The sequence below is a fragment of the Lathamus discolor genome, chromosome 6 (assembly GCF_037157495.1).
Source record: "Lathamus discolor isolate bLatDis1 chromosome 6, bLatDis1.hap1, whole genome shotgun sequence".
Lineage (NCBI taxonomy): Eukaryota > Metazoa > Chordata > Aves > Psittaciformes > Psittacidae > Lathamus > Lathamus discolor.
Genome location: NC_088889.1, coordinates 58,575,755 through 58,587,941, shown reverse-complemented (window position 1 = coordinate 58,587,941; position 12,187 = coordinate 58,575,755). Strand labels below are relative to the sequence as shown.

At 45.1% G+C, this 12,187-nt stretch overlaps 1 long non-coding RNA gene across 1 annotated transcript; it reads left to right on the top strand.

The window, feature by feature from the left end:
• Window positions 1-5,066: 5,066 nt before the first annotated feature.
• Window positions 5,067-11,785, top strand: LOC136016197 (uncharacterized). The gene is made up of 3 exons (XR_010613527.1): window positions 5,067-5,715; window positions 7,022-7,513; window positions 11,083-11,785. It is a non-coding gene; the product is annotated as an uncharacterized LOC136016197 (long non-coding RNA).
• The last annotated feature ends 402 nt before the right edge of the window (window positions 11,786-12,187 follow it).

Genomic DNA, 12,187 nt, shown 5'->3' with positions numbered 1-12,187 from the left:
ACCTCCTTCGACCTGCTGGTCACACTCCTTTTGATGCAGCCCAGGATACGGTTGGCTTTCTCGGCTGTGAGCGTGCACTGAAGCCAGCTCATGTTCAGTTTCTCATCAACCCCCAGGTGCTTCTCCACAGGGCTGCTCTGAATCTCTTCTCTGCCCAACCTGTAGCTGTGCCTGGCATTGCTCCGACCCAGGTGTAGGACCTTGCACTTGGCGTGGTTAAACTTCATAAGGTTGGCATCAGCCCACCTCACAAGTGCGTCAAGGTCCCTCTGGATGGCATCCCTTCCCTCCAGCGTATCAACTGGACCACACAGCTTGGTGTCATCGGCAAACTTGCTGAGGGCGCACTCAATCCCACTGTCCATGTCAGCGACAAAGATGTTGAACAAGACCGGTCCCAACACCAATCCCTGAAGGACACCACCCGTTACTGGTCTCCAGCCGGACACTGAGCCATTGACCACCATTGTTTGCATGCGGCCATCCAGCCAGTTCTTTATCCACCGAGTGGTCCATCCATCCAATTGATGTCTCTCCAGTTTAGAGACAAGGGTGTCGTGTGGAACAGTGTCACTTTGCACAAGTGACGCTTTGCACAAGTCCAGGTAGATGACATCAACTGCTCTACCCCTGTCCATCAGTTCCATAGCCCCATCATAGAAGGCCACCAAATTGTTCAGGCAGGATTTCCCCTTAGTGAAGCCATGCTGGCTGTCACCAAGCACCTTGTTGTTTTTCATCTGCCTTAGCATGCCTTCCAGGAGAACCTGCTCCAAGATTTTGGCAGGCACAGAGGTGAGGCTGACTGGTCTGTAATTCCCTGGGTCTTCCATTTTCCCCTTCTTGAAAATGGGGATAATATTTCCCTTTTTCCAGTCATTGGGAACTTCACCTGACTGCCATGATTTTTCAAATATGATTGGACAGTGTCTTAGCAACTTCATTTGCCAGCTCTTTCATGACCCACGGATGGATTTCATCAGGTCCCATGGACTTGTGCATGTTCAGGTTTTTAAGATGGTCTTGAACCAGATCCTCTCCTACAGTGGGCATAGGGTCATCATTCTCACAGTCCCTGCATCTGCCTTCCAAGACTTGGGTGGTGCAGTCAGAGCCTTTGTCAGTGAAGACCGAGGCAAAGAAGTCATTAAGAACCTCAGCCTTCTCCAAATCCAGGATAGCCAGTTCTGATAGCTTCCAGAGAGGGCCCACATCGTCCCTAGTCTGTCTTTAATTTGCAATGTAATTATAGAATCCCTTCCTGTTATCTTTCATATCCCTAGCCAAGTTTAATTCTGACAGGGCCTTAACTTTCCTAACCTGGTCCCTAACTTCCCAGACAACATCCCCGTATTCTATCCAGGCCGCCTGTCCTTGCTTCCACCTTTTATAAGCCTCTTTTTTCCCTTGAATTTTCCTCAGCAGCTCCTTATCCATCCAAGGAGGTCTCCTGGCCCTCCTGCTGCACTTCCTTCTAGTTGGGATGCAACATTCCTGAGCTTGGAGCAGGTGATCCTTGAATATCAACCAAGAGTCTTGGGCCCCCCTGCCCTCTAGGGCTATATCCCATGGAACCTTACTAAGCAGGTTCCTGAAGAGGCCAGTCTGCTCTCTTGAAGTCCAGAGCAGTGAGCTTGCTGCACGCTCTTCTCACTGTCCTGAGGATCTCAAATTCGAATTACCGCCCTGGTCTGGCTTAAGCCCTGGGAATGGTAAAGAAAACACCAGGTGCTATTGTCCTTGTAGGGCTTAAGCCTTGGGAACAGTGAAGAAAACACCAGGTGTTAATGCCCTGGTCAGGCCTAAGCCTTGGGAACTGTAAAGAGAACAATGAAGGGTAAAGATTGGTTAGCCAAACAAAGCAGGCAGTTTGCAAAATAAAGCAGGATGTGCATCTCAAAGACAGACCAAACAGTGTGAGTATTTGTAACCCTTAGTAGTTTTGCTAAATCGGGATGATAAGGGAGTAAGAGTGGAATGTGGGAATCGCTGGGAGACAAGCTCATCAGATGATGACCGACTAGTCTCCCGGCGATTCCCACAAATGGTGACCCCGACGTGATCCCTCGAACACCACGGTGGGACGACGTAAGTTCTGCTCGGGTCCTGATCGCAGCCACAGGATGGTCAAAGCGCCAAGACCTCAGGATTTTAAGTGCCGGACCCTGGGTGACCGTATAGACGAGCCCGGCCGATACGCGCCGCCGAAACCTGAAGGGGCTGCAACAAGTGTGCAAAGGTATGGAAAGGCAAGCGGCGTATGATTTATTTACTGCCTTCTTACAGAAGCGGCAGGTTAAAGGGATCGACCTGCAGAAGGATCTGCAGGGACTGTTAGCTTATGGACAGTCTAAGGGATGTTTTGTTAACCCTCACACTGTCCATGAATTAGCAGAATGGTGAAAATTTGGAGATAAGATTTGGCAAGCTATATATAATACCCTGTTAAAACAAAAGGCTGGGAAGACAGCAGGGATCGGGAAAGCTCCGAAGAATGCAGCCACGGAGGGCAGTGACACTGTGAAACATTTGTTGGTCATTTGGAGAACTATTTTAGAGATGTTAAAGTCAAAAAGTGAGATCGTGGAACCCAGTGTTCCCCCCCCACCCCTGACCACCCCTGAGCCTCTGCCAGTTGCCGTCGCGGCTGCAAAGTCTGAAGACAGAGATGAAGACACTCTTTTTGACCCGGACCCTATTGACCCCAAGAAAGAGCCTGTGCGTGCTCATCAGGCTGCTGTTGCTGCTCCTGAAGTTCTGACGCCTGTTAATTCTGATGCTGACCTGGATGATCCTTTTGACATGGAGCCGGAAAAGAAGCCTAATTTATATCCCCCAGATCCTCATGATAAATGGACAGCTGTAAAGGGAGAAGCGAGATGGGTGTGGGATGCAGATGTATTGTGTGCTTTCCCTGTGATGTATGTGCTGGATCAAGACCCGCGGTGGGAAGGTCTCGTATGCCCTTATCAGGGGTATCGGGAGGACTGTGGTGGACCGTGGACTTGGGGTCCCATATACAACTCATTTGATACAGTCTGTCTGTGATACTCATGTACTAGAAGTTAGCAAATATGTCTATGATTCTATTGATGCTTGGAAACCTTTGTAGATATTGCTGGCCACTTCTTCTGACATAGACTGGCCACCTGTGTCAGAATGAGTGTGCATTTTGATCAGTATAAAAGCCCAAGCCTCAAGTGATGTGAGGGAGGCAGAGCCTCTGCGAGGACGCTCGCTAGGGCTGAGCCTGCCACCTCACTCTGGGATGATGCTTGTTGGAGCTGGTTTCCTGATAGTCTTCACAGAGTCCTTGTGCCACGTTCTGTATGTGGGACTTTATAGTGCGAGTAATGATTGTCTGGATTTTGTGTTTCAAATACTGTAGTTGTGTGAAATGTGCTTGTGGGATCCCATATGCATACGTATGTGTGTGTGTGTGTGTGATGAGAGCAGATGGTGTTCTATGTATTTTTTTTTGTTATCGTGTTCATGTAAAAGTTTTTAACAGGTAGTGGTTTAACATTTCAGGCAAGAAAGGGTTCATGCAAAAGTGCGGTTGCTGACAGGTATTTATGGCTGCTGCTGAAGCAGGCAGGCAGCTGTAGCTGCTGCCGAGCAGGCTGCTGTTTGTAGCCGTGCAAAGCAGAGTGAACAACTTTAAAAAAAAAAAAAAAAAAAAAAAAAAGAGGTGGGGAGAGAAGAAAGGAAGGTAAAGTTGCAGAGCACAGGTAGACAAATGCGAATCCAGGTGATAGACTGGAAATCTATTCAGAGAGAGGCTCTGTCAAACAATGATTTTGATTGCTGCAGGAAAAGATTCTCGCCTTTCCTGTTAAGTACCAGATTAACGCTCAAGGTCAGGCAGTAAATGCTGAAATGTCTCCCTTAAATTGGAAATTGCTATCTCAGTTAAGGCAAACTGTTATTTCTACAGGCATTCAGTTTGAACCCACTAGGCAGATGTTGTCATATATTTGGGGAACAGATTTGCTGTTATATTAAAAGTATTGTGAAATTAATCCTCACCCCTTCGCAGTTGTTGTTATGGAACATGTATTGGCAGAAAGCCTGTCAAGAGGCAGTTGCAGTTCAGCGAGGCCAGGGAGACCCCCTGATTGGGGTGCAATTACAACACCTTATGGGAACTGGACAGTTCTCCACTAAGGAGGCTCAAGTCCAGCTAGGTCCAGAATTGTTAAAAGAATCTATGAGACTAGCCTTGCTACTGGGGAGATCATCACCTGCGTTGAAAGGACTATTCATTGTTCCAGGTGTCATCGATGCTGATTATATGGGTGAAATTACGTTAAATTATTTATGCATCTTTGGTGATGAACAAACTCCAGCTGTTATTAAGCACTTTGTACAAACACAAGCGCAGAAGATAAAGCCTTCTTTTAAGGTGTACTATCGAGATCCTAATACAGATTTGTGGCAGGGACCGGCAGAAGTAATGTATCTGGGCCGTGGTTACGCCTGTGTTTCTGCTCCTGCAGGACCCTTGTGGGTACCATCCAAGTGACTAAGACCGGCTGTTGCAGAAGCTCCAGTGACGGCGTCTCTGAGCTAGTGTATGGACCCTGACTCGCAGACCCAGGAGGAGCGTTGCTTGCGCTGAGCGCTACAGCCACTAATAGAAGAACTTAACTCCTTAGTCAACACAGAGCTTTCATTGAGCACGGTCGCCCTCCTAGATCCGGTTCATGGCCACAGGCATATAGTGGTACAACTGAGATTGGTGATACAACAAGTGCTTCGATAACTCTGTGGGTTTTGTCATCAGTGTGACCCTACAGTAGACTTATATTGTGGTGGTTGTCAGTCTATAAGGCATCTTCGCCAGAGTCAGCTGAAACAAAGTCTTTTTGTATAGTCTGTCAAATTATCTTTTATGTAACCCGCTTATAGCGCTTCAGAAATATTTAGCTGACTTTAGAAGTTTCACTTCATAGAGCTGCATATACGTTTGCTTTACAAGCTACTTCGCTGTTATAGGTCTCATAGTTATAGGGGGTTTGTTACTTTGTTATGCTTTGCAATGTTGTTCTGCTTGTTTACAACGACTCCTGACTCAGTCCTTATTCCTTTATAAAGAAAAAGGGGGAACTGTGGAGGATTGGCTTGTCGAAAAAGGTCAAAAGGTCACGTTCCCATCAACGAGCTGAAACAAGACGTCTGTGTAGAACATGGTGCAAACCTCTCACACCAGATAATGAGGAAATGAAGGACACCGGCAAACAGCAACATACTATGACCAATCACAGCCAAGGCCACTAAGTGATAAGTGCATGAGAAGGAGAATGGTGGGGGGGTGCACAGTGTAGCTGCAAAAATGTAGAAGCTATAAACCAATGATCTTGTAACATGTAAAAGCTATAAGCCAATGATCTTGTACCATGTAAAAGCTATAAGCCAATGATCTCTTTATGCAAGGTATATAAGTATCCATCTGCTTAGCAATAAACTGAGACTAGTCGGTCATCATCTGATGAGCTCGTCTCTCGGCGATTCCCACAAATGGTGACCCCGACGTGATCCCTCGAACACCACGGTGGGACGACGTAAGTTCTGCTCGGGTCCTGATCGCAGCACAGGACGGTCAAAGCGCCAAGATCTCAGGATTTTAAGTGCCGGACCCTGGGTGACCGTATAGACGAGCCCGGCCGATACGCGCCGCCGAAACCTGAAGGGGCTGCAACAAGCGCGCTAAAGGTATGGAAAGGCAAGCGGCGTATGATTTATTTACTGCCTTCTTACAGAAGCGGCAGGTTAAAGGGATCGACCTGCAGAAGGATCTGCAGGGATTGTTAGCTTATGGACAGTCTAAGGGATGTTTTATAAACCCTCACACTGTCCATGAGCTAGCAGAATGGCAAAAATTTGGGGATAAGATTTGGGAAGCTATATTAGATGATGACAAAAATGCAAAGAAGTTAGGTAAATTATGGCGGGTGGTACATAATGAACTTTTACAATATCAGGCAGAAAAGAAAGCTGCTGAGCAGGCACTCACGGCTCAGGCAAAAAACAGAAGTTATGAAATTGACTGGCCTTCCTCTATTCCAATGCCATCTGCTTTTTCACAAGTAATGTTGCCATCTCCACAAAATGCAGATGACACCGGAGCAAGCCCCTCAGTTTCGGAACCAACAGCTCCCCCCACCACTACGACTCTAAAATCAGAAAAGCCCTCTGTTAACCCTCTTTCAAGCAATGAGCCTATCCCTGGGGCAGAAAGTGACCTAGTGGAGGCCATAGCTAAAGAAAGAAGGGAGGCTTGGGCAGCGGTGGCTAAGGACAGCCTTGAAAAGGGGGACGATAAGGTGGCGACTTCGTTGGCATGCCCGGTGACTTTTCAGCAACACCAGGGTGGTTTGATGGCAACTGTTACCCCTTTAGATTGGAAACTGTTGTCACAATTACGAGCGACGGCCAGTCAATTTGGAGTCACCAGTGAGCCGGTAAAGCAGATGTTAGATTATATCTGGACTGCTCATATCTTGCTACCATCCGATTGCAAGAGTATTGCTAAGCTTATATTCTCACAACATCAGCAGTTACTTTTCAACGCTCATTGGCAAAATCTGGCTCATGGATTCGTAGCTATACAAAGACAACCTGGGGATCCCCTTTACGGGGTAACCCTGGATGAGTTAATGGGTAGAGGACCGTTTTTTAGAACCGAGGCACAAGCTTTATTAGGACCCGATAAGTGTAGAGCAGCTATGAATTTGGTACGACAAGCCAATCCTCCACAGTGGAAAGTTACTGCTTAGCACTTAGTAGACTATAAAAGGGATACGAAATAAAGGTCTTCAGATTTCACTAGGACTGGAGTCCATCTTTGATACGCCACACATCAGGATAATTGTATATTTTATTTTGTCTTGATTTTCTTCCCAAGTGATATAAATGGAGCTGAAGAAACACCCTTCTGTAACATAACATTTGCACAACTCTGCTATACTACAGACCTCCTGTAGTTACCTCAGAATGATGTATCACTCTTCTTTGCCAGCTTCTTTCCAGGCCTATGCTCCAAGACTGAGGCTGTTGGCTACCCTTCTTCCTGAACTGGTTCAAGCAGTGAACTTTCTCTTTCACTGAGATCACTGTTGTATTTGGAAAGTCACTGTCACCTCAGCATGCAACACCCAGCACCCATGCTGAGATAAGTCTGCACCATCACTGAACAGACTCAAAACCAACCACAGACAATATGCTAAGTGCTCATAAACATCAGGCTTTGTCTATCGCAATCTTAACCAGGCCAGGGAGTAAGTACCAGGAAGAAAGCATCTGTACAAAGTCCTTTTGGAGAAAAGTGAGGAATGACATGACCCATGATGCCCATCTCTGCGCATGTTTCTGGTAGAACAACTTTCCAGCTCTGCGGTGGCTGACGAGGAGCACAAGCCATAAGCAGGCACTCGGATCCCAGTAGGCTGTCCAGCTAAACGTTACAGCCTGGTCCTCCACCACATTCCTGGTAACTGTCTCTGGCAGGGAGGTGTGTTCTGCTGTCATATACCTTTCAGGCTGTAAAAAACTTCTTTTTCCAACCTACTGCCTCTCTCATATGCCAGCAAAGCATCTCTCTCTTCTGTGTAAAGCAAAATCAGCTGCTTTATCATGAAGTTTAAACTGTTAGTTAGAACAGCATAATTTCTTGCTGTAGTTCATAGAATCATAGAATAGTTAGGGTTGGAAAGGACCTTAAGATCATCTAGTTCCAACCCCCTGCCATGGGCAGGGACACCTCACACTAAACCATGTCACCCAAGGTTCTGTACAACCAATCCTTGAACACCACCAGGGATGGAGCATTCAAAGCTTCCCTGGGCAACCCATTCCAGTGCCTCACCACAATTACAGTAAAGAACTTCTTCCTTATATACAGTCTAAACTTCCCCTGTTTAAGTTTTAAAGTGTTACCCCTTTTCCTATCACTAAAGTCTCTAATGAAGAGTCCCTGTCCAGCACCCTTCAGGTACTGGAAGTATGTGAAGGTCCCCTTCAGGTACTGGAAGGCTGCTATGAGGTCTCCACGCAGCCTTCTCTTCTCCAGGCTGAACAGCCCAGACTTTCTCATCCTGTCTTCATACGGTAGGTGCTCCAGTCCCCTGATCATCCTCGTGGCCCTCTGCACTTGTTCCAGCAGTTCCATGTCCTTTTTATGTTGAGGACACCAGAACTGCACACAATACTCCAGGTGAGGTCTCAAGAGAACAGGGTAGAGGGGCAGGATCACCTCCTTCGACCTGCTCGTCACGCCTCTTTTGATGCAGCCCAGGATACGGTTGGCTTTCTGGGCTGCGAGTGCACACTTCAGCCAGCACATGTTCATTTGCTCATTGACCAACACCCCTAAGTCCTTCCCCATAGGGCTGCTCTGAATCTCTTCTCTGCCCAACCTGTAGCTGTGCCTGGCATTGCTCTGACCCAGGTGTAGGACCTTGCACTTGGTGTGGTTAAACTTCATAAGGTTGGCATCAGCCCACCTCACAAGCGTGTCAAGGTAACTCTGGATGGCATTCCTTCCCTCCAGCATATTGACCGAACCACACAGCTTGGTGTCATCGGCAAACTTGCTGAGGGCGCACTCAATCCCACTGTCCATGTCACCGACAAAGATGTTGAACAAGACCGGTCCCAACACCGATCCCTGAGGGACACCACTCGTTACTGGTCTCCAGCCAGACATTGAGCCATTGACCACAACTGTTTGCATGCGGCCATCCAGCCAGTTCTTTATCCACCGAGTGGTCCATCCATCCAATTGATGTCTCTCCAGTTTAGAGACAAGGGTGTCATGCGGGACAGTGTCGAACGCATTGCACAAATCCAGGTAGATGACATCAACTGCTCTACCCTTGTCCATCAATTCTGTAGCCCCATCATAGAAGGCCACCAAATTGGTCAGGCAGGATTTCCCCTTAGTGAAGCCATGCTGGCTGTCACCACGCACCTTGTTGTTTTTCATGTGCCTTAGCATGCCTTCCAGGAGAATCTGCTCCAAGATTTTGCCAGGCACAGAGGTGAGACTGACTGGTCTGTAATTCCCTGGGTCACCCGTTTTCCCCTTCTTGAAAATGGGGGTTATATTTCCCTTTTTCCAGTCGTTGGGAACTTCACCTGACTGCCATGATTTTTCAAATATGATGGGCAGATAGTTATAGATATGATGCACAGATAGACATAGTTTTACATAATAAACATATTAATGCAGTTTTCTTTGAGGTGGTCAGAAAGGGGGCAATAAAGGAAAGCAAGAGAAAAGAGTTCTAAATCTGCACATGTGAAGAAATTATTCATATAATTCACTTATTGATAAGTGCTCTTGGTTTTCGCAATTTTCAGCTAGAAGCTCTCAGGCGTAGGATTACTCTCAAGTCTCCCTTCACCCTCTTGCTGACAATTAGCATGAGTCAGACTCCAAAGCATCAGTTTCAATGACTCAGCATGTGACACATCGGTCCATCCAGGCATGATTTAAAAAAGAAGCAAATGCAAAATTTTGTACTGTGAAAAGACAGCTTTTTCAGTTTGATAGAAATAAAACATTCCATTCAACCACCCACAGAAGGAAGTGACCACTTAGCTGCTGTCCTAGTAATTGTCAATGTATTTTGTTTCCTTTAGGCAGCTCAAAAAAGCATGTTTCCTTTTGGTTCACATATAATTTGAAAGAATTCATATTTTGAGTTTAAGGTATATTTAAGAAAAAAATAAATTCTTACAGAGCTTGTGGGTGCTTGCCCCATTCAGTCTATAGCCTCTCCAACCGGAGACCATAGCACTTTAATCATTATTTCCCTGCTGAACAAAGTATTGTGCAGCATGTCTTCCATATCAGGAGGGGCTTAGAAAGAAGCTCCAAGGACAGAGGAGATTTTATTTTGCTTACAAAGTTATATATTATGTATAGGGGTCACTTTGTACGTGAAGAGAGTAAATCTATTGTCAGTCAGCAGCTATCATTCTCAGGATGCTGCAGAATGAAGCTCTTTCTTGCAGAGCTGGTTTCAACCATGTGTCAGAAATTGGCTTGATCACTCACTGAGTTCCAGTTACCAAAGATCTTCTCCTCTGAACACATAAGGGATGTGGCTGACGGTGGCATTTTGCATTCTTTGTTTTCTTCCTAGTAGATGAATCTAATTTAATGTTTTAAATAGAGGATCTGAGTTATTTCATTTACAGAGTGAGTCCTAAGGAACATTCCCCAGATATGTTCCTTTGTTTCCTGAGTGAATGGAGAGGTTATGCTGATCTTTGTTAGATGTGGGCGTCTTTGGAGGTGACTGTTCAGATTGTCAGCAGATACTAAACACTGCTGACAGTTTCAAAGTTCAGTAAAATAGCCAGCACATTCACAACAGCATTCCCCTCCATGGAGAACCAAGAACAGCATAAAATAATCTAAGAGTCTTCCGATAATCTAGTCTAAGAAATATCACTTATGCAGTATATTTCAACTTTAAAGTGATCTAGTTAATGAACCCTTAAATTTCATTCTGGCAGCAATTCATAAAGCTGGAGCTCTGTCACACTGAGTTAATTGGAGTTAACATCTCTATTTTTAATGAGACATATACTATCACCAGGAGCTTACTGTAGAATCAGCTTTCTGGGAACCATCTGCAGGCCATGATTTTGTACGAAATAGAATGAGAAACATAGAGCAAATTTTATTGCTCTAATTGTTTGTTGTACGCCTTACAGTGGTGCCTTGGACAGTGGGAACTGTAGAGAATCTAGCAAGCGTAATATGTTTCCCAGTCTGTGCTATCAGATTACCTGCATTTGGGTGACACAGAGGGGCTACAGAATACCAACAAGTTAACTAGAAGGCAGACGTGCACTGAAGCGGACTCTGCCTGACTCTTTTGCTCTGAGTGATTACTGAGCAACAGTACTACAATGCCAGACTACATGGATTCATGCCCCGCCACACAAACTACCACACCAACATGAAAGATAGCCCTTGCAGCATTTAGAATCTATTCTACAGCTTTTAAATTCTGGTATATATTTTATTTATATCTTTCACTATGTACTTTTTCTCCTCTATTTCAGGATGACTTGGTAAACATTTTCTTGCACAATAATCTCATTTACAATTTCACTTCCAACATTCTTCAGTTTAGTACCTATTTGATGTTTTATCAGAAATTATCCAGACAAGAAAGAAGTCCCAGTGTTTGAATCATTTTACTTGGAGTGCCAGAAACAATGGGATCAGCAGAGAGACATGACAAACATGATTTGAACTTACAATAGGGGAAAAATGCTATCTGTTACAATGTCAGCGATTCCCATCTTGCTAGTATGTACAATTTTCTAGTGAAAGGGCTTGAAAAAACAAAGCATTCTGTCATCTGGCACCAGTGCCCAGAGCAACAAGTTCATAGGCCTGGCTGGCTCCTAAGGGCATTAGCATTTCTGAGCTATTGATTAAAAATATTAGTGAATTACATGACTTAATGAAGTATTTTTAAATAGTTAGATTCTAAATGTAGGAAATTCTGAGTAAAGCTTCATGTGGAACCTGTCAGGAGTTGAAGCTTTACTTGGAATCTGACTGCAATTTATAGTTTGTATTATTTCCTCCCACTGGATTTGGCAGGGGCTGTACTTGTTTAATGGCGTATTAGGGTATTTAAATCTTTAATGAATCATCAACTTCCTGTAGAGACACTGTAACACAAGCGGTTTTGATACAGTGTAGCAATAAAGCAACACTTTGAAGAAGTCTGCTGTGTGCTGAACTGCATCTTCCTTGCTGCCTTATAAATAACTATGATGTCAGGAAGTACAGTCTGTAAAATCCTGCTGTTATAAAATTACTTAGCTGCTCTATCCTGTACAAGCAATTTTAAAAGATATATTTAAACATGGTATAAGGCTAGTTGCATCAAGAGTATTCAGATAAATGAGGCTGAAGTTAAATGCCAGAAGGATGTCCAGCTCACCCATTACAAAGCCCTGAGGAAGGGCTGGAGATTTGTAAGCAGATACAGCTGGAAAACGGGAGACACTATCTCCCTCGGCCAGCAAGTCTGCTAAGAAGCTTATGCAATGCGTGTTCTTTGCACGGTTTCAAAGTGTACTTTGAAGAGAGCACTTACTGTAACACTTACTGGTTGGGGGGAAGAGTTGAAAGGTTAAGAGCACTACTGCC